At 36.1% G+C, this 21866-nt stretch overlaps 1 long non-coding RNA gene across 1 annotated transcript; it reads left to right on the top strand.

The window, feature by feature from the left end:
- The first annotated feature begins 4173 nt into the window (after positions 1 to 4173).
- On the top strand, positions 4174 to 6770 carry LOC132605104 (uncharacterized). Its single transcript, XR_009569035.1, has 3 exons — positions 4174 to 5030; positions 5451 to 5497; positions 6336 to 6770. It is a non-coding gene; the product is annotated as an uncharacterized LOC132605104 (long non-coding RNA).
- The last annotated feature ends 15096 nt before the right edge of the window (positions 6771 to 21866 follow it).

Here is a 21866-nt window from a genome sequence, read left to right as displayed (position 1 = left end):
AAATTATATTGGGAATGAAAGTTGAATGAATTTTGGTTGAAGTTGGAATGTAGAAGATTATGTCACTTTAGAATGATTTTGTGATATTATGGAAATGAAGTTGTTAAGATGTGAATTATGATTATGGTTGATGAAATTGGAAGATGGAAATATGTTATGGATAGGTAGGTTGAATATTAGAAGTTTTGGATGAATTATGACTTTGGTGGAAAGTTTGTATATTTTGTATACCTTGTGAATATTTTGTGGAAATTATATGAAATATTTTCAAATTGTATTGTAATGATCTTGATTAGTAAATGAATATGAGAAGGTTGATATTGACTTGAAAGTGTAAAGTTGGTTTGGAAGTTGTTGCATTATTTGAAAAAGAAGACAATTTATGTTAGAATGCATTTCTAATGGATTGTTGATAATGTTGGCATTGTTGATTGGGTTGGTTGTTGATATTTGAGCCGAGTTGAATCTCGGGGATGTTGTATGTATAGGGGAGATGCTGCCCAAATTTCCGTAGACAAGTATTGGCAAAAATTGAACCTTTAGGCCCTATGATTAATATTTGGTAAACATGACCAAATGCAGATTTCGGACGAAACGGGATTTGAATTTGGAAAGGCGTAAGGAGCGAATAAGGTATGTAAAGCCTACCCCTTCATTCTCAGGCATGTTCTAGACGTAATAGGCTCGGCTGCGAGCCTTAGATACGACTCTGTTCTTCGGAATTCGAGATTGAAATCTGCTCCATTTCCTTCAGTAAGATTGAATCAGTTTTCTTATAACTTGCCCTTAAAGTAAACTTTATGTATGCAACTTTCCTAAACGGAGTCGGTATGCTTCTAAATGATTATGGACGACCTCATAAGGTCTATTATCTGTAATTTACGTACGCCGCCTCGAGTTGGTCCGAGGTGGGCCCACAAAGCCCGATACTTTCTGTATAACTTTAACTACCTTGTTTCTGTCCGATTTTCTCAGACAACATCTGGACTAATATTCTATCCGTTATATGGCAAGCGTTATGACTATTTTCATAAATCTGACAAAATATTTTTTACACCTGGAAATCTGATCCTGGTAATAATCTGTCGTGCCATCCCAAGTGATATATAGGCGCGTATTTTGAATACTGTCCGAATACTTTGATTTGACCTGCCGTTTGGCCTATTTCAGTTCCATTGAGTCTGTATGATGATCTGTATGTATGTGGTTTCTCATTAATCTGTTCATGGATGCCTCAACGCTTCCTTCACTGCGCCCTGGCCAGGTTCTGTTATCGTGCATATTCCACTGCATTGTTCACCGCGTCCCTCGGTGTGCGGGTCGGGATCTGTTTACATCTGTATATGATATTATGATGTGTGTATGGGGTTGGCGGCCAGGATGGCATATGATCTGATATGTCTGTCCACCGCGTCCCGTACTAAGAGGGCCGGGTTCTGTTACTGCGTCCCTCATGAGAGGGCCGGGATCTGTATGTATGTATGTATATGCTATCTGCATCTGTATAAGCATATGACTCTGTATGACTCTGCATGCATGATTCTTTCCGTCCGTGTGGATTATGATTCCGTCCGTCCGTCTGGATTATGGTTCCGTCCGTCCGTCTGGATTATGATTCAGTCTGTCCGTCTGGATTATGATTCCGTCCGTCCGTCTGGATTATGATTCCGTCCGTCCGTCTGGATTATGATTCCGTCCGTCCGGCTGGATTATGATTCTGTCTGCTATATTTCTGTGCTTCTGGTTCAGACTATGATTATATTTGTTATATTTTCGCTTTACATACTCGGTACATTTTTCGTACTGACCCCCGGTTCTTCGGGGGCTGCGTTACATGCCCGCAGGTACAGACGCACCTGGAGATACGCCGCCAGTTTAGGGCATCGATTCTGCTATTTTGGAAGAGCTCATTTAATCCGGAGCAAATACTTTTGGTATATATCTTCTGTCATCTGTAGACTCTGTATGTATGGTATTTTGGGGTACGGCGGGGCCCTGTCCCGTCATCTGATTTTGTATGTCTGTAGAGGCCTGTAGATATGTATGTGGGTTACGGGTTACATCTGTTCAGGTAGGCGTGTACGATTTTGCGACTCTGTCCGTTATGTTAGCCTCATCGGCTTATGTGAAAGTTTCAGTATGCTTATGTACATATATAATTTCGAGCGCGCTACATTTGTATTAGTTTGAATCTGAGAACGCTTATTCTGAATTTTCTGTCTGGCACGCCGATTCTGTCAGGTAGGTACGTATGGGTATCCAGTTAGGATACCAGTCGCGGCCCACGGGGTTGGGTCGTGACAACTCCCTTTTTTGAATATGGGGAAATCGCCTGCTTATATGAGCTCATAAGCTGTGGCCTCTGGCCCAATTATAAGTGCACAATTTTGTGGCCTTGAGCTTAAATATATGTACACGTAAATTGTGGTCTCGGGCCTAAATACATGTGTTCATCATTTAACAATTTATATCATGAATTTGAGAAACATACTGTAATTTATAACATGGAATACGAGCATCACTATTTTAAGACATGGAATTATGAGTTGTTCATAGAATTTAGAGTATTAACTGGTCATAAGCATTCTGGGTTTTCGAGACTTAGACTCATGGGATGTCAAATATTAGTATACACTGATTAAGTACTGAGTTCATGTTGTTCAGAATAACATACATGACCTAACTACAAAACTATTGTTGCGGTTCGCTTTTTACGCGACAGTTAAGGCATAAAAGGCCACTACGAACTCGTTGGTGCTCTTTCGGACTTTGTTTTACAAGAGTCGCCACCTAATTTTTAGGAAATTAGGAAAATCGATTTTGAAGGGTTTATTCAAATACCGCGAAAAAACCTTCGTAATCCAGAGTTCTAGGTAAGGGTTCTGATGATCTCCTGGGGAAGGTGTTAGGCACCCCAGTATTAAGGATCCATACTATACGGTTGACTTTCGAATTCTAAAGTATGAGTATTTGCCTAAACTGTCTATTTTGTGTTTATTCTCGCGAAAAGAAACTGGCATTTTTTGTAAATTGCATATCATTCTTTGGAAAGAATTTGAATATTACCCCCTTATTGTTACATCCCGTGTTTTCATACGTTGGAAAGCGTGCGAGTTAAATGACATTAGCAACTGAAACGAGGTTATTCCCCAAGCTTATAGGTGGTTAAAGTGATGGTACACATGTCTCGTAAGGATTTGAAGTTAAACCAATCGAAGAAAATAAGTTTCGTCGAGGTTCAAAATTTATTTGAATAAAATATGGTCCAAGCTATAATATCCCGTATTTTTGGACTAGAAAATTTAATCGTCCAACATGAGTAAATTTATCCGAGTTCGGAGAATTTAGTTATATTCAAGCATGAGGATCAAGAACTCGGTATATACGAGGAATGAAGTTCCGAAATGATTTAAGACAAAAAAATGTGACGATGATGATTGCAAATAATATTTTATGTGTGGCAAATGAGGTTACGGACTAATGTTGTATCACATGAGTATAATAAGGAATATATAAGCACATTTAAGTGGATTGAGACCAAGAAATTAATTAAGCGGGTAAATGTCAAGTGTTGGATTGCAAGGGGGAACAAGTACTTAACTAATTGAACAAAAGGATAATTATTATCTTGAATTTCCACGTGTGGCCATGGCAAGGCAGCAAGTATAGTTAATGCTTTTATAGCATGTATAGGTGGAAGCATTTGAATAAGGTTGTGATATAGTAGTACATAGAAGAGGTGGACGGGCCCCATGGTTAGGAAAAGATGAAAAGGTCTTGAATTCTCATTGTCTGGATATCTTTAAACATTTTGCACAAAATAAGAGATATTCCCACTTAGCTAGAGTTGTGCTTATAATGATACAACATGGCAGCAACTATTTTTCATTCCAAGAAAACATGGTAGCAACGTTTTTGGGACCAACGTTGGGAGAAATTAGCCAACTTATAGCAACTAAGCTATTCCCTTAAAGGAAAGCTACAGCAACGTGAATTCCAAATTGGTAGCAACTACATATTTTAGTTGATTTCGTTGAAGCAACAAAATACGAAGAAGAGGTAGAGATTACGCTCACATCGATTTTCTCCGGATGATAGAAAAAAAATGGAGATTTCTTCGAAGGGAAGTAAAGTGGGAGAAGATCATTTCTTGGTATAAAAGGTAAGGATTATCCTCTTCTAAGTATATTTAAATTCATTGAAGTCATAGCTAAATTGTGGGACGAGAAATACGAAAATTATACCGTAAATTGTATTTGATGTTGTTGTTGACTCATGGGCTGTTTGTTGGACTGTTTTGTGGGTTATGTAAACGTTGTTATGGACGGAAATTATGTTATACGACACGATTACGATAATGAGTATATGAAGTGTGTTAAAAATAGTCCATATTTAAGTGAATTGAGATCAAGAAATTAATTATGTGTATAATTGGTTAAATTGGGATTTGTAGTGGAAAATAAGAATTAAATTAAGATAAATAAATAAGTTTGGTGGACCAAACAACGTGGGTGACATGTGCACCAAGGGGAAGCATATAATCTTGTAAATATAATTGTGATGACAAAGCTTAAGATGGGCTTATAGTATTACACGTGTGAATATAAAAGCCACCCTAAGAAACCTTTGATTATTTTTCTTGAATTGTTGCTCTCAAGGATAAGGCAGCAACGTCTTTGTTGGAAAGAATCACATACTTCAATATCTCTTATCATAAAAATTGAATATCCCACCCAAGTAAGGAATATCTTGTAATGAAAAGGAAGGGCAAACAGCAAGCAGTACGTATTGCAACAAAATAACTCCATTGTTGGAGAAATGGAGAAATTGACGTGACAAAAATAATAAGCAGCAAGCTCACGGCCATGGCTGTCCCAATCCAACTTTGGATTTTTTTTTTTATAGCAAAAATTAAATTCTCAAGGGTGTTCTTCGTGCAAGGAGGCAGCAATACAAGAATATTGAATTGAGGAAGGAGAAATTGTGAAATTGGAACAAATAAGTGTAGAAATTCCTCCGAGTTAGTTAAGGTAAGATTTTCTTATTTTGTGGCATAATTGTATTAATTATGTTGTAATGGAAGGATTAAAATTGGATTGGACGAAATTGGAATTAAGAAAATGCATGAAATCGTCGTCATATGAAATTGTGGGTTGAAATGGATTTAGAAGGGTTGTTGGGTTGTTAGAATTGTTATAGGCTGAATTGTGAGAATTTTATATGCATATCTCTGTTGTTGTTATTTCTGTGTTAACAGGAGAATAATTAGAAATTCGGGTTAAATGAATATATAGGAGAAATGCTGCCCGATTTTCGTTAAGTCCCTAAATAATGAAAAACCCTTAACGAGAAAGTATAAGCCAAAGAATAAATTCTACAAGCGATGGGCTACGGATTTATGGACTAGAAAGTATAGTTACTAACGATAACGTTACTCTTATATTAAATAGGCTAAAAGAGCAACAAGGCGAACGGGTTTGCGAATAGTTGCTAACAGGTATGTAAAGTTAACCCTTCTTTCTTTTGGCATGATCTTTATGAAACAAACAATCGACGTATATGTATGATTTCAAAGAAGCTCCTATTCTTAAAGCCACTAGGATGGCTAATGTTCTTGACTCCCAGAAGCTATTTCATTATGTCTTGATACGTGTACATGATTCCAAAAGTTCTATTTTGATATAATTCATAGTGATATTCGAAAGGTACTTGATATGACTATTGCCTTGATTTTCAAATGATAGCTCGTTTTGATTATTCTATCGAGTCTCAGATGTGTTTTAACTTGCATATGGTTTCTCACTACTCTGCTCGTGCATGCCTCAATATATCTTTCACTGAGTCCCGGGCCAGGACACGTTTTCGTGCACGGTTTCACTGCATTATTCACCGAGTCCCTCACTAGAGGGCCGGGACACGTTATATATATATATATGATGATATGATGATGTGATGATATGATGATATGGTGATGTGATTATGGCGCCAAGGATGACTTTATTCACCGAGTCCCTCACTAGAGGGTCGGGACACATTATATATATATATATATATATATATATATATATATATATATATATATATATATATATATATATATATATATGAAATGATTATGTCACCGAGTCCCATAATGGGCCGGGTATGATATATGATATTGACATGCATGATTTATGTTTCAAAAGGTAAGTGTTTTGGTATTCTGGATGTTATCCTTGTCTCCTGTACTCCCTATTTCAGTTATGATCCTCTTTACTGTATTTCATGCTTTACATACTCAGTACATATTTCGTACTGACCCCCTTTCTTCGGGGGGCTTCGTTTCATGCCCGCAGGTACAGATAGTCGGTTTGGTGACCCTTCAGCATAAGACTTCTACTCAGCTGTCTTGGAGAGCTCCGTTGTTCGGGAGTTTAGACTTTTGGTACAGATCTTATGATATATATATATATATATATATATATATATATATATATATATGTATGTATGTTTATCCAGGGGTACGACGGGGCCCTGTCCCGTCATATTTCACTGTTAGTACTCTTAGAGGTCTATAGACAGATATGTGGGTTGTGTATAAGTTCTGTTCAACTGTGTCTATCCGATGTGCTATGATATGATGTCCGTCTGTAGTGGCAGCCTTGGCGACTTGCATATGACATGATGATGATGTGTAGTGGCAGCCTTGTCGGCTTGCGTATCATTTTATGATTTGATCAGTTATGACTCCTCAGGAGAAAGTTATCTGAATATACATATATGTTGACGTTATGAACCGTTGGAGTTCTTTTGCAAGTTTCCATATTGTTCATAGATTCAGTTTGATTATAATTTAACAGGTTCGTATACGGGTGTCCAGTTCGGGCACTAGTCATGGCCCACGGAGTTGGGTCTTGACACTTATATACAAGGTATTGTAGTTTTCGGATTTACAATATCTGTGTATAAATAGTCTCCTTTTATATACAAGGAGTATAGTTTATTTTATAAATGAAGGGAAAAGAGAGGTTTTAGTTTTATAGATTTAAGTTTTTGTCATACTCAGACCTCGGCTCGTGTCAATCCGTTTTGGTACATTCAGTCTTATCCGAAACTTTATATTACGATTTGGTTTTTATGTTTAAAACAGCGTTTTATGTGTCCAAAGGAGTATATCTTGTTAGTATATACTCGTCTTTTTTTGGCCTTTTCCTCGGCCCAAAACTGCAAACATAGGCAAGGCTTTGGTTCTGTTTTAATTTTCAGGAAAAAGAGTTGTAACATATTTCTTTTATCAAATCTGGTCCCTGTCCGTTTAAAAGATTTAAGTATGGAATTGGTCCGTCTTTTCTGAAATCTGTAAATAATACAAAATTGGCCTTTGATTAGAGATTACCCGTGCACTGAGGCCCAAAATTTGTTTCAAGTAGTTGTAAAAGAATCCCTTTTAAGCTTAAGAAAAACGAGTTTGTTTAAAAGGAGTTTTTCATTTTATTAAGCTTCTAAAAATGCTTTTGTTATCAATAAACGTCTTTATCCGTTTGGAGTTTAAAACATCAAGTTATATAAAAAGGAGTTTATAAAATCTCATTTTTTACACTTAACCTAAAAAAAAAACCATTGAATTTGCTCGGGGTTTTGGAAAAATTCGTTGGGGACCTAAAGTCATCTAAATGATATAAGCACTGTTGTCCTAAGACGACCAATTCTAACCATAATATTTTCCACTATAACATGAGTTTGATACAAATTAAAAATACAACAAAGCTTAAAACAAATAATAATAATAATAATAATAATAATAAAATAAAAACAAATGAAATTATAATGGAATAGAGTTAGACTAGGGGCGTACCAAGCCCCTAGTTTAGCCATTTTCACCCATGGATGGGCCTTCTGCATGCCTCGCTATTTGCTTCACCTTCGCGGACTCGATTTTGAATTAATTTCCTATTGGCCCAATAGGTAGGCTTTGACTGGACCCGAATGGTCATGCGAGTGAGGAGAGGGGGTAAAAGAAAAAGAAAATCGGTTAGTTCATAAACACTGATCTTATCACTAAAATACCCAAAAATAACATGTAACACAAAAACATAAAAGTACTCATATTGTTCTATACTTGCCCCATTTTTCCTTGAGTGGGTTTATTTTGATTGAAGATTTTGCAATGACATAGAGACTAAGTCCTTACCTTGTATTCCCGATGTCGCACAAGTTCCAAGGGGCTTCTAAGAATCTCAGGCATGACTAACACCAAGAAGGCCTGGACGACCCCGAACTACCATAGTTTGTCTCAATCAATATACCCAAGCAAGAAAAAACAAGAGTACAGAACTTAGGAATGGCAACGGATTTTGAGTAAACTCACAAACAATCATCAGTCAAGAGTCATACTCTAAGGATAGGTAGATATATCAAACACAGCCAATAACAGCATCTAAATAAGACTAGTTAATCAGCAGAGTATAGGAGTAATGAGGGCAAACATAGTTTCATGACTGGATGATAACAAAGGTAATGCACACAACTGCTTTAGAGGGAACACAGATAATGATCAGTCAAGACATGGACTTATTAAGATAATCATAGTAACAGAAGGAATAAGCTGGAACAGTTCAGACATATCAAAGCAAATACAGGAGGGTTTATGGTCAAATACAAGCTTATCTCTTCTCAGACAACCACTTAGCCCAAGTCTCCTCATAAAAAATTCCAAATGCACATGTCTAGACAACCAGACTTACTCTTTTATTAAGGTTCAAGCCACTGCCTAAAGGAAACAAGACATGGTTACACTAATTCAAGTGATGGCATTCACCCTATCCCAACTAAGCTCAAGATGACACACAACCAAGTCCAAAAACAAGCACAGCATTCACAGGAAAAGGGGTCTGGGAATGTTTCACAGACAACTATCACTCATGTTAGTGTCTCTTGTTTCAGATGAAAGAAGTTTTGACAACACTTAGGATTTTTAAAGCACACATTTATAACTGGAAGCTTCTAAAACCTACCCCTCTTTATTAACTCAAGCACATAACAAGCTGGTTCATTAATCAGGATCACTTGTTAAAAATAAATAAGTTTTGTAGGTCTTTGATGAAGAAAAAAAAAATCCCATTGGGCAAGTCATATGGACACTCAGTCATGATAGCCCTAAGACAGTTTGATTCTCAGAGATGGTCTTTACGCACATTTAGACTAACCAGAAGCTTCTTCAAAGAACAAAAGGAGAGGAAGAGGAAGCAAGAAGTGGACCTATAACATGATCACAGTTTTGGCAAACAAGGGACCCAAACATCACATAAAGCAAGTCTTAATCAATAAACCAAATGGCAAGTCTCAGACATCACTCATCAGTATGGATAAACAAGTTAGGGAAAGTGGATGAAGACACATGGCCAGCAGCAAAATAAATGGCAAATAACCCAGCGGACACTAAGTCTTCTTAGAGGTGGACTCATGCCCATTAGCCCCATTTTCCCTTACACCCAACCAATTTTAAAAAATATGGCTTAAGAACCTACAGACTTCTTAGAAAAAGAAACTCTCATAAAGGAAGGTGGGAATCATACAACACTTAGACTTGGCAAGTGTTATATCCCGTATTTTGTACGTTCGGATATTTCAAGGTAGTCGTGGTAAGTTAAGGGAATGACCATCTTCCAAAATTATTTTAATGTACAAGTTGGTTATGAATATTATTTATGAACATTATTAGTATGAAAATATTGAGAAAGGTTAAGGGTAAAAAGGGAAATTCACAAAATGACTCATGGTAATATTGCGGAAGGCTAGGGGCAAAATGGGAATTTCACAAAATGTTCAAGAAAATTCTTGAAGAAGGCCACTTTGGCCGTGGGGTATATATATATATATATATATATGGAAAAGTGAAGACTAATAAAACAATTAGTCATCTTTTTTTTTATTCTTAAGAAACTTCAAGAAGGGGCATGTGTCCACATGCTATTTGGTGAGGCTAAATATATATGGACAATTTCCCCTAAAGCAAGACAATTATTCATGAAAAACTCCAAGAAGAAAACTTGGAGAAAGAAAAATAAGGCCATTCGGCCATGGTTCAAAAAAAATGGTCCATAGAAATTGTTCAAGAAAAATTGTTTTCTTCTAGTATTTCCACCAAATGGAAGGTCCTCATTAATATGAAGGAGTTATTAGAGAAAGACAAGCATTCATTTGGGTGATTTATAAACCCTAGCCAAGTGAGAACACAAGTGAAGAAAGGTAAGGTTCAATCTTGTTTTACATGTGTTAGAGATGATTATGTATGTTGTTGTATGAAGAAACGGATGGAATTCATGGTACATGTGTTTGTTGATGTTGTGGCCGAATATAGTTGTGTGGTGTAGAACAAATGAATTGATTTTATTTAGTATTTTGATTGTTGTCGTTGTGGATTCTATGATGTAAAATGAGGATTTAATGGCTTGAAATGAAGTTGTGATTGTTTGTGGATTATGGAAGGAGTTAGTGTGACCTTAGTATGGTTTCTTATATTTGTAGGAATGATTTATGCATGTTATAGTATTGGGAAATAAATGAAATTCATGAAATAGGTATGAGTGTGCCATGGCCGAATGAGAGTGATGATGGTAGGATGTGATGAATTGGATTTTAGTTAGTAGTTTGATTGTTGTTGTTGTGGATTTCATGAAGAGAATAAAGGTTTGATGACTTGAAATGAATTTGTAGTTGTTGTGGGATTATTGAATGAGTTAAAGTGACACTAGTATGGTTTCTTACATTTGTATGAGTGATATTGCTAAAGTATAGATTGTTGGTGTAGTTTATGAATTTGGAAGTGAGACATTTGTTTGGAAGATTGTAAGTTGGGTTGTTGTGATTGAATTTGAAAGAAGGAAATAGGTTGTTATTGTTCTTGTTGAATTTGGAAGGTGTCGGGTGAAGTAGTGTGTTGATTGAGTCGTTTTGAATGTTATGTGAATTGAATTGAATATAAATGAAATGTCGTTAAATTGTATGACAAAGGTTGTTAATGTTAGAATGCGTCTTGAATTGATTGTTGATGTTGTTGGTATGATTGATGATATTGTTATTGAGAGTTTGTCCGAGTTGAATTCTCGGATTTTTGATTGATGATTTGGGCCGAGTTAGATTCTCGGGGATGGTGTATGTACAGGGGAGATGCTGCCGAAATTTCGGCAGATCATAAGTGAATTTACTTGAAAGATTAAGACAAGTATATGGTGATGAATCTAATGATTGCGTCAATCTTCTTGAATGTAGACTAACGATAGCGAGCTTGGACAATTAAGCGTAGCTAATAGGACGTGGAGCAGGTATGTTAAGGCTCGTCCTTTTCTTTCAAAGGCATGATTCCTACGTTACGAAATTTATAAATGTTTCCATATCTTCCTTGTCTTCAAAGGTTAGAAGTCTATGGTCCCAAGGCAATGATTGTGTTCCCGATAACCCGTCAATGTTTTTCCAAAATGTCCGTATCTTTTCAAAACAAAGGTTTATGGTATTGTAAGCTTTTATGACAAAAACGATGGATATGTTTTACAATGACATTGATGATGTCGAGCATGAGAATATTTCTATGATGACTATGATAAGAATGATTTCATGTTCGAAAGGTACTTGATGTGATTATTGCTTTGATTTTCCAAAAATAGCTTCTGAAACGTTCGTGGAAGGTTCTGTACTTCAAACGCTCATAACTTTCTTATACTAAATCGGATCGACCCGAAACTTGTTTCTGAGTCTTCAGGTGTCGGTTTATGTACGTTGTTATTCGTTGCCAGTCTCATCTTATAATAATTGTTCCTTCAAGGTGAGACAAACGACCACGGTTATTCCATAATGTAATCGGAGGTTACCGACCTTACGTCACTCCGATAGATACATGACTTTCTTTGGGTTCTCCTGCATGCTGCTTATATATATATATATATATATATATATATATATGGGGAAGATGGGGAAAAGGGACATATGTTGCGCTATAGACGCATTGCCACCTGGTCAGTTGGCGTAACTTATCATCCCGGACGCGGGATGCCCGGACGCGGGACATATGTGGGGGAGCCGACGTGGTTCGGCGCTATGATATGTTCTATTTTCTACATATGGACAAGAAATGTTTTTCAAAGAAAGCTAAGCATGTATGGCATCCGCCCTAAGAGGCACTCATATGTACAGGTTACCCTTCTACCTCATGATATGCTCTATATTTCCATTCTGTTATTATTCATATTTATATCCCTTACTATGTTACTATTCATGCCTTACATACTTAGTACATTGCTCGTACTGACCCCCTTTCTTCGGGGGCTGCGTTTCATGCCGCGCAGGTACACCCAGATGAGTAGAAGCTATTATAGAAGATGTTCCAGCGGAGTTGGCAAGCTCCATTTGCTCTGGGGTGTTGCCGGGACAGAGTACTATGCTATGATGTCTTGTTCGAAGTTAGAGACTTTGCAGACAGAGTCGTGGGTATAGAGTGTCGGTATTGTAAACGGCTCCACCAGCCGATGTGTCATCTTATGTTATGTTATAAAGTCCATGTGATTACAAATTCCATTTGATTTGAGTACGAGGGAAAAGAAAGATTCTGAAAGCTTACTATGTATTTCATTCTTATTCGATTTAAGAGTCCAAAGATATTATGCATGTAATAAGAGTCAGCGGGTTCGCTCAGCTCCGAATATGGGGTCGGGTGCCCATCACACCCTAGTAAAGTCGGGGTGTGACAGCAAGTATTGACAGTAGCTTATTTGGTTCTAGGTGTATCTTCCCCTCCCTTTTAGACATGGTTAGACTGTTCCAACCCGACTATGGCCTTTGTGTGTCCCAAGGTCATGAAAAGAAGTTCTAAAAGAAAATGATGGGGTCTCAGGGTAAGGAAAGGGAAATAGGATAAGGCGGGGTCATCACCTCCCCATCTCCTCCTCTTGAATCTCCTTTCAGCAAAGGGATCCTAGGTTCCACTAGTCATTACCTCCAGTTCATGCCCAGGCTCACCTTTCACTCTCCTGAGACCTCTTTCCTCTCCTTTATGAACTCCCTCTCATATCCCAGTGACACCACTAAGGGCCAAGGGAAGATCTAAAACAGCTTAACTCTACCATACAGTTTCCACAGTGAACCCATGGAACTAATGTCCAGATTTTAAAAGGTCCTTATTACCAAATTCAACTGTGAACACTAGGAATAGCCCCCTTACAAACACATAGCACACAGTAACAAGCTAATTAATTCATGAAGACTATGTCACCTTCATTTCCAAGTCCAGATATGATGTACTAAAAGCAGACACACCATAGATACAGAGCAAACAACAATAAACTAGTTTTCCTTAACAACTTCAAACTAAAACTGATTGTGAGAAAGGTCTTGTTCTTACCAACATTATATTTCAAGAGAGAGAGAGAGACAGATAGAGAGAGAGAGAGCATATTCCCTTTTTCATCAGGATCAAACCACACAAAAAAACATCAACAGACTTTAAACATTTATTCTAGCCTTATCATGACTAAAAAAAACTTGGTTTATAACATCAACCGGAAGAATCTAGAGAAGCCACGCAAAGACAGGAGACTTATATCAAGGTTCCCATTACTCTGCCTCCTTTCATCCTTTACCTTTACAGTTATCACAACTTGGTGATCAGTCCTCAAAATAAACTTATTTTCACACAAACATGAAACCTCTTAACCAACCTATTAGACTAGGTGATTGTCCTACCCTGAACCTAACTTATTATAGCAACATTAGAAACCTTTTAGACTCAAACACATCACAACCACACATTTCACACGTTTTACTCAGATGTAGTTTAACAGATTCCCACACTTACCACAAGCAGAACAATCAGACAAAAAGCAGAGCCAAGTGAAATACTTTGGCCAAGTTAGAATCCCTCCCCTCCCCAAGATCACTTTTTAAGACCTTTGTTTCAATATACATTAATGTGACCCAAAATGCCAAGTTTTATCAAGTAAGTAAGACTTAGAGGGAGTAGACAGAGATCAGACCAACCAAGGGCATCTGATCCCTTGAAACCCCCAACACCCATAAGGCCAAGCAGGTTACCAAGTAAAACAAGTAGAATTCCACAAAGAACACACAATACACTTTCACTTTTTAGAATCAAGGCATCATTAGATAGGACAGACATGGTCAGGCTAGGTCTAAGGCATATCAACACTCCAACTTCCAAACAAACAATAGGATTAAGAAAGACAAGTAATGATCAGACTGAGTCTAGTTCCTATTAGACTTTCAACTTTTCAAATAAGTACATGGTCAGGTAAGACAATAATAACCAGACTGAATTCAAAACTTCAAGACTTCCCAACTAACACATGATCAGGTAGGACAAACCGTAACCCAGACTAGGTTCAAGACTTCAAACTTCCAAACTAACACCTGGTCGCATAGGACAACAACAACCAGACTAATGTTCAACATAACAAGACTTCAACTTCCCTGTTTGAACAAGCCTCTTGACCTCCAGACCAAGACATACCTCCAAGTGAACAACAACAAGAACATAAGGCAAATCAGTCAGTCAAAGAGCCTGTGACTTCAAACTAACCCCCATGAACCAAGCTTATCACATGAGACACATGGGACTAGACCACTCATGACATTTAATAGACCTTCTTTGACTTTATTTTAAAAAAACACAGGATTGACATCCAGCAATACATTAGTTTAAAATACATCCCAGACCCTCACATAGAGCATTTACTGATGTTTTGACAAACATGATAGAACAGAAAACACAGAAGGGAAATCCAAATCAAACAAACTCCTCAACTCAAACCATAGTTCTAAACCACACGTAAAGACCCTTAGTCACAACTAAACAAGCAACGGTACAAATAGGAAAGCTAAATGGAAGTCTAAGTCAAGCAAGTGCATCAGCTTAATGTTATAGTCTAGATTATATGTAGAGAAAAAGGAACAACTAGTCACTAAATATGAACAGAAATCCTAAATAAAAGACTCTTTTTTATTCAGAAAATCTATACCTATTTACTGGTAAAACCTGGGTAAAAATGGGCCTATTTCAAAGGAGACCAGTAATTAATCCCTTTCATATCATTTGACCCATTGTAACTTCTTGATTTCAATAGTTGAAGTATTTAGCAAAGACTCAGAATAAGTAAGAATAGAAAATTCGATCCTTGCCGTATGTGCTTGACGGCCCCCCATAAGACGCTCACTTGGGGACTTCTTACTCCAATGACCGATCACTTTTCAGCATATTCCGGTAAAGCCTTAAAGGCAAGGAAAGCTGTCAAACCAGCCTATCAGCTTGAAACTACACTCTAACCACACATAGAGCACCTTAAATGAGCATAATGTAGACAGAATCTAGATATAAAGGTAATAAGCTAAAGCACTAACTTAAATCCTATCATAAACCACACAATCATACTACCTAAGCATAACACAAACAGAATCTAAGTATTAAAAGCAATAAACTACTTAAACTTTATCATAAAACCACACATAATCCTACTAACTGAACATAACATAAACATAACCTAAGTATGAAAAGCAATAAACTGCAATACTAACTTAAACAACACGTAATCTTATTAACTGAACATTAACATAAATCTAAATATAAAGCAATAAACTAAAAAGTATTTACCTTTTGTGAGTGCAACCGGGGTCAAGCGATGGATTTGGAGGCTTTTGTGCTCCAATGCCAAACTCAGGCCACACAAACAAATGAAAGAAAAAATTTAGAACTAGAAAACTGAAAACCCTTAGGTTTAAAACTAAAATTTTTGACTTTGGAACTCTTAAGACTTAAAAATAGTAATTTTCAACCTTTTTTTTTTCAACCCTACCTTCTCGAACAAATGGGGGTTTCTATTTATAGAAGCCCTAGAATGCCTCTTAGACTTGCAACCAACGATGTGGGACTTGAAAATTATGCAAGTCTCACTCACAAATCAAACACACGGTCATATTCAAGGTACAAAAACTAAATCAACAGTCTACAAGCCTCAATACTAATAATAATGACAGAAAAAATATGAAAAGGGGGGGATCGTACCTTCAAGGGCTTGTTTGGCCTGATTTTGTGGAGAGAAGGACAAAGCATTAGTGGCTTCGCCTTCTCTCCTCATGCTACATGCCCACTACGATGGGACATGGCTGAAAAAGGGGCAGGGTAAGTGGTGGAACAGGGGGCGGCGCTAGGGTTTAACCCCTAGCCACCTCCCCTCTTCTTGCTTTGCTAACAGACCCCTAGGGTCTTGAAAATGGACGGAGGAGAGGAGTATATACTCCCTCCCTTTTAATTTCTTATTGGACCGGGTCTTGGTCCATATTGGACTGGGCCTGGTCCCTTTTCTTTAAAAACGCTAGGCCTGGTCCTTTCACTATCTGTATATATATATATATATATATATATATATGTATGTATAGAGGGTCGGGGAAAAATAAAATAATGAATAAGTAAAATAAAAATAAAAACTAATTATTAGTCCATTAGGACTTAATTAATTTAAAACATGACTCATAAATAAAAATCATTTTGCAGATACTGGTTTTGAATTAATTAACGAGACAAAAAGAAAATTAATCAACTACGCAAACGCACACATAATCAAGATTTACAGGGCAAAATGGTCAATTCTTTTAATTACTCAAAGTACCTTGGACAATAAAATGTAATAAAATTACCCCTTAATCTAATTTAACTTGATTTAATTAATTAGGCAAATAATTATCAAAAAACGGGTTTTTTGTCCTTTGATTGACTTTAATAAAACAAATCCTTGAATATCATTAATTTCCACAAAATTTAAAATACCCTGGAGATTTCTTCATCAATTTAAAAGGGTGAAATATTATAATTTCATAAAAAAAATTACCTAGACCCTTTAGGGTGCACAGCTGATTTTATTTATTGTCCAAGAACTTCGAGCACTTAAAATAAATTACGGGAAGTCAAACATTAGGTGTCAACAACTATATCGTTTAAAGAATACAAGTTCTGAAGATTTTCATGAGACTATAGCATAACTCTATATCTGAAGCAATTCGTAGTAATAGTGAATGAACGTGACGTGGTGAAGATCACTAACATTCCTGCACGTAGAGAATTAGCCTTGCATACCTGTATCCACTCCAATCTAACGAATTAAACTGAGTTTCTGAAAAAGAACACCAAAACCCTAGCTTTGGATGTTTGAGAGATATAACTTGGAATTCCTATGTTTTCGTTCGAGAATCATGTATTTAATGCTAGTATTGATTAAGCATCATAGGAATGGTCTTACCTTTTGATATCAAGTTCTTAAACTTTCGGATTCTAGGGCTTGTTTTCCTAGATGAAGATTCAAGCGATAACATATGAACTCCCAAGGTTTAACCTTGTTAATAAGAGTATTGGAGAGTTGGAATCAATGTTAAAGCACTATTAAAACTCACCTTGAAGGGTTCTTGATGCCTTAAACGAGTTTTACCTCTCTCTAGAATGTTTTTCGGACTTAGGGAAGTTGGGGAAATAAACCCCAACCTTGGATACTTATAAAATACGAAGCCTAGAAAAATCCCGACTCGTACGCCACCTGTGCGTCGCATGGGAGCCACACAAGAACAAAAAAGATTCTGAGAGGGTGTTGTGATGCGCCACCCGCGCGACGCGGGGGTGCCGGCCACTGCCTTTAGGAAAATAGGAATAACTTCTTTTACAAAGATCCGTTTAGCCCGGTCCTTATATGAATGTAAAAGTATTTCAAAGGACTATAATTTTCATTAAGGAAGTTTTCCCAAATTCCCAACAAATAAGGGGATTATGCCCGCTTGAAGTGAGGCCTTATGAAAGTTCATTTGAAGACATGGTCTGTTGCGTAGCTTCCAAATTTAATTTGCCCAAAGACTCTTCTTATACCTTTTATAGGTTTCAAAACAATTCCTACACTTCCCATTTTGATTCCATTATATCTACATTTTACGAGTCAAATCATAGTCCGAAGTCACGAGGTGTTACATCCAAAACCTCTTGTTCCTCAAGGATGTACCGAATCTTACAGTGTCAGATGTCATAATTATCGCATTCAAATTTTCACCCTTATTATGCAGCAATGATAGTCTTGCAAGCTATTTTATAAACTTATCTACGCACATAGAAGACATAGCACATATAAGTACTAACACAATATCTATATTTGCCACAAATTTGCATCTAAACTAACATTGATGTACTATAGGTCTTGTTTGAAGTCTACGTTTGTCTTACTTTCATCACATGAACCTTAAAAAAAAAAAAAATCAAATTTGGCAAGTTGGTCAATAATAGCTACAGATAATTAAGTTGTGTACCATTTTAGAACTCCCACGCGAAAATATAAAATATGTATGTGTGTGTCGTTCTGTCTCATAAAAATGGGGACATAACAAATGTGAACGTCGTACTATATTATTTTTTTAATAAAATAAAACATATTCTCGATAAGTTTTTAAACTCAAAAAGATTATATTAAAACTCACCATTTGTCAAATTAAAGAATTTTCAGTCCATAACGTGAGTCAAATGTGCATATATAGTAGGGAAAAGGGTCAAATATACCCTCTACTTTAGTTTATTAGTCAATTTTTCCCTCCATTAGCTAAAGTGGTCAAATATACCCCTACCATCTACAGACTTAACACTTGTACCCTGTTTGGATGGAAAACCCAAATCCTCTTAAATTACCCAATTTAGTGGAAAAAATACCCAATTCCCTGACCCGCCCCGACCCAGTTTATTAGTCAACCAATTTTTAACACTCATATCTCCTTCAGCGGATACCAAAATCACAAATAATATATTGTTAGAAATATATATAAAAATATACGTGTGATATGTAACTCACATAATTGAAGCCTGAAGAGCGAGAAAAAACGTATGGCAAATTGGGACGCACATACCGACTTTCGATAATCATATCTCCTTCATCCGATATTAAAATATTACAAATAATAAATTGCGGGAAAGATATCAAAAAGACCTTTTCAGTAATATAAGGCTCACATATGGAAGAAGCCTATACGGAAAGATGATGCAGTCGAAAATAAAAATATTAATCATATTTTTCACAAATCTTCTGACATGCAACATCTGTGAAATGGAAAATTCAGTTTTTTTCTAACTTTTATCCATGCAATGGTGGAAGAAAACACATCTAACATCTTTTGGTACCAATGAAGGATAAATACTCAGAGATTAATCCATAACTAGACATATCTTCTATTGGGATTAATTTATGTTACAGCCATCAACTACTTTGGCAATTTCCTACAAGATCACTTATGAAGTCTTGTAATTTATCGACTACAACTACACTCTATTTCAAAGGGATTTCAGCTCAAAATGTCATTATGGAATGATCTCAATTCATGCTCTTTTATTTTTCTCCGTATTAAAAGTTATGCAAATATAAACTCTTATGTCATAACTTCTTCTTCTTCCTCCTTCACAAGCAAAAGATATTTATTCCTTCCGCTTCTTCTTTCTCTGGTTGTCTCGTCTATCTCTCCATGCTTGTGTGTCACATAAATTATATAATTTTAAAATTTGTTCAGAGGCGAATGCAAGATTGGAAGATCTTTACAATTCTTCGCCAAGGGGATTCTCCTTGAGGAAGATGAATTTGTGTCTTCCACCTATGCATTGAGACAATTAATATAACAACAAATATAAATGGTCAGAAGATGCCTTTAATTGGCTAGAACCTGTTACTTGACGAAATTAGATTTTGTGGAGTCATATTGAATATTTAACAATATATTGTGTACCTCGCTAGCTTAGGCAATCCAGCAAGACTTGTGTGAACAATTTCATAAGAAGGTAGAATGAAGACAGTACGAAGTTTCTCCAATCCGACAAAACTTATGAACAGGTTTGCCAATGTAGCAAACTTTTGAGCAATTTTGTAGTAAAATATGTCTACTCGTCGTAACTTGTGAAGATGACAAGTTTTGTCAATTTGGCTATGAACAATTTATGCAAAAGTTATGCCTCGTCTGGCATAATTTGTGAACAAGGCAAACTTTATCAATCCAATAAGACTAGTGTACCAAAGTTATGCCACACGATGTTTTTCCACAAAATCCTTAAACAACGAAAAAAATTAAATAGCTATGTTGAAGTTTCCTATTTGTGCAAATCTTCTAATTTATAGTGGTGCAAAATAAGGAAATTATCCAAGCATAAAACTTTGAACTCTCTCTCCTCAATGAAATTGCAACTGTGAATTTCATAACTGATAGATAATGGGGTGATTCTCAAATGCGAAACATGACATATGCTAGGACACAAAAAAAATACATAAAATAATTTTAACGAGAAAGTTTCTTGGTTACAACTGACAAGTGGGGATAAAAACATGGGAAAAGGACACAAATGGTCATTCGGGTGAAACTATTGACACCCGATGGCCTAAGAATCTTAAAAGTCATTTTTTAGCCTTTTCAAAATAATTACATTTTCTAGCCATTTTTCAACTAATTCCAGCATATGTATATAAACTGTATCATTGTTATATATATATATATATATATATATATATATATATATATATATATATATATATATATATATCACTATTGTATATGTATAGAAAATGTATCATACGTATAGAAACTGTATCATTGTTGTATAGAATATGTATCACTACTGTATATGTATAGAAAATATATCATTGTTGTATAATAGATGTATAATCAACGTATAATTAGAAAATGTATCATTGGTGTATAATTTCTGTTTAATAGATGTATAATTAATGTATACTTACTAACTATACACATATTATACATGTTTTAGGATATTTCTTGAAGACTCAATTAACGTATATTTTTTAAATATACACATATAAAACATGTTTTGGGATATTTTTTAAAGGCTTAATATAAAATATTTTTTCGTCGATCTTTAGTGGCCACAAATAGTCTGATTTTTTTTTTTTTTAGTGAATGGCCAGCTAGGCTAGCACTTGACAATTCTTTGGGCCGAACGGCCAACTTAGGGTATTAAGCCCAACAAATTTCTGTGTGTATCTTTTCCCTAAAAACATCAACAAGAAAAGATATTACCGTTTGCTTCAAATAAAAGGTATATAGTTACTCATAGAAAAGTTCACTGTATTCAGTCTTGTTATGTTCTGATGATTTGTCTAGTGATTGCTGTTCTGTCCCATTGAATTCGAACAATGATCATTTTGCTATACCTTGCTGCCTGGTCCTAGAGATATTTCTCATACTCACTAAAACTTCTTATATCTAGTACATCAAAAACTTGCGCGGATTGCCCTTCCTTTGGGTGGTCTTTATATATTGCCCCTCATATTTGTGATCTTTAAGTTTTACCACTCGCTTGAAAAAGTGGGCGAATACTGAGATTCTAGGTTCGAACCCCCGTTCAAGCATAAAATTAAAAAATATTTTCGCAATGCAAGGTTTGGACGCGTGTCTACCTGTACCGGCATAACCTTGTTAAAAAATAACTAAAGTTATGCCGGTACCGGCATAACTATGCCTTACGAGCAGACTTTTAGTTATGCCTTTAACTAAAAGTCTGCCCCATAAGGCATAATTTTTCCTTAAGGCATAGTTTAGTTATGTCTTATGGGACAGACTTTTAGTTAAAGCATGAATAAAAATATACCCCATAAGGCATAACATTTTCTTAAGAAATAATCTCTGTCTTACAAGGCAAACTTTTAATTATGCTTTAAGGAAAAGTTCCGCCTTATGGGACATACTTTTAGTTGTGCCTTATGGGGCAAACTTTTAGTTTAAGACATAACTAAAAGTATGCCCCTAAGACGGAACTTTTCCTTAAGCATAAACTTTGACTTATAAGGCGGAACTTACCGGCATAACTT

This window comes from Lycium barbarum, chromosome 8 (genome assembly GCF_019175385.1).
Source record: "Lycium barbarum isolate Lr01 chromosome 8, ASM1917538v2, whole genome shotgun sequence".
Taxonomy (NCBI): domain Eukaryota; kingdom Viridiplantae; phylum Streptophyta; class Magnoliopsida; order Solanales; family Solanaceae; genus Lycium; species Lycium barbarum.
Note: the sequence above shows the minus strand (reverse complement) of the source record. Positions and strands in the feature narration are given on the sequence as shown.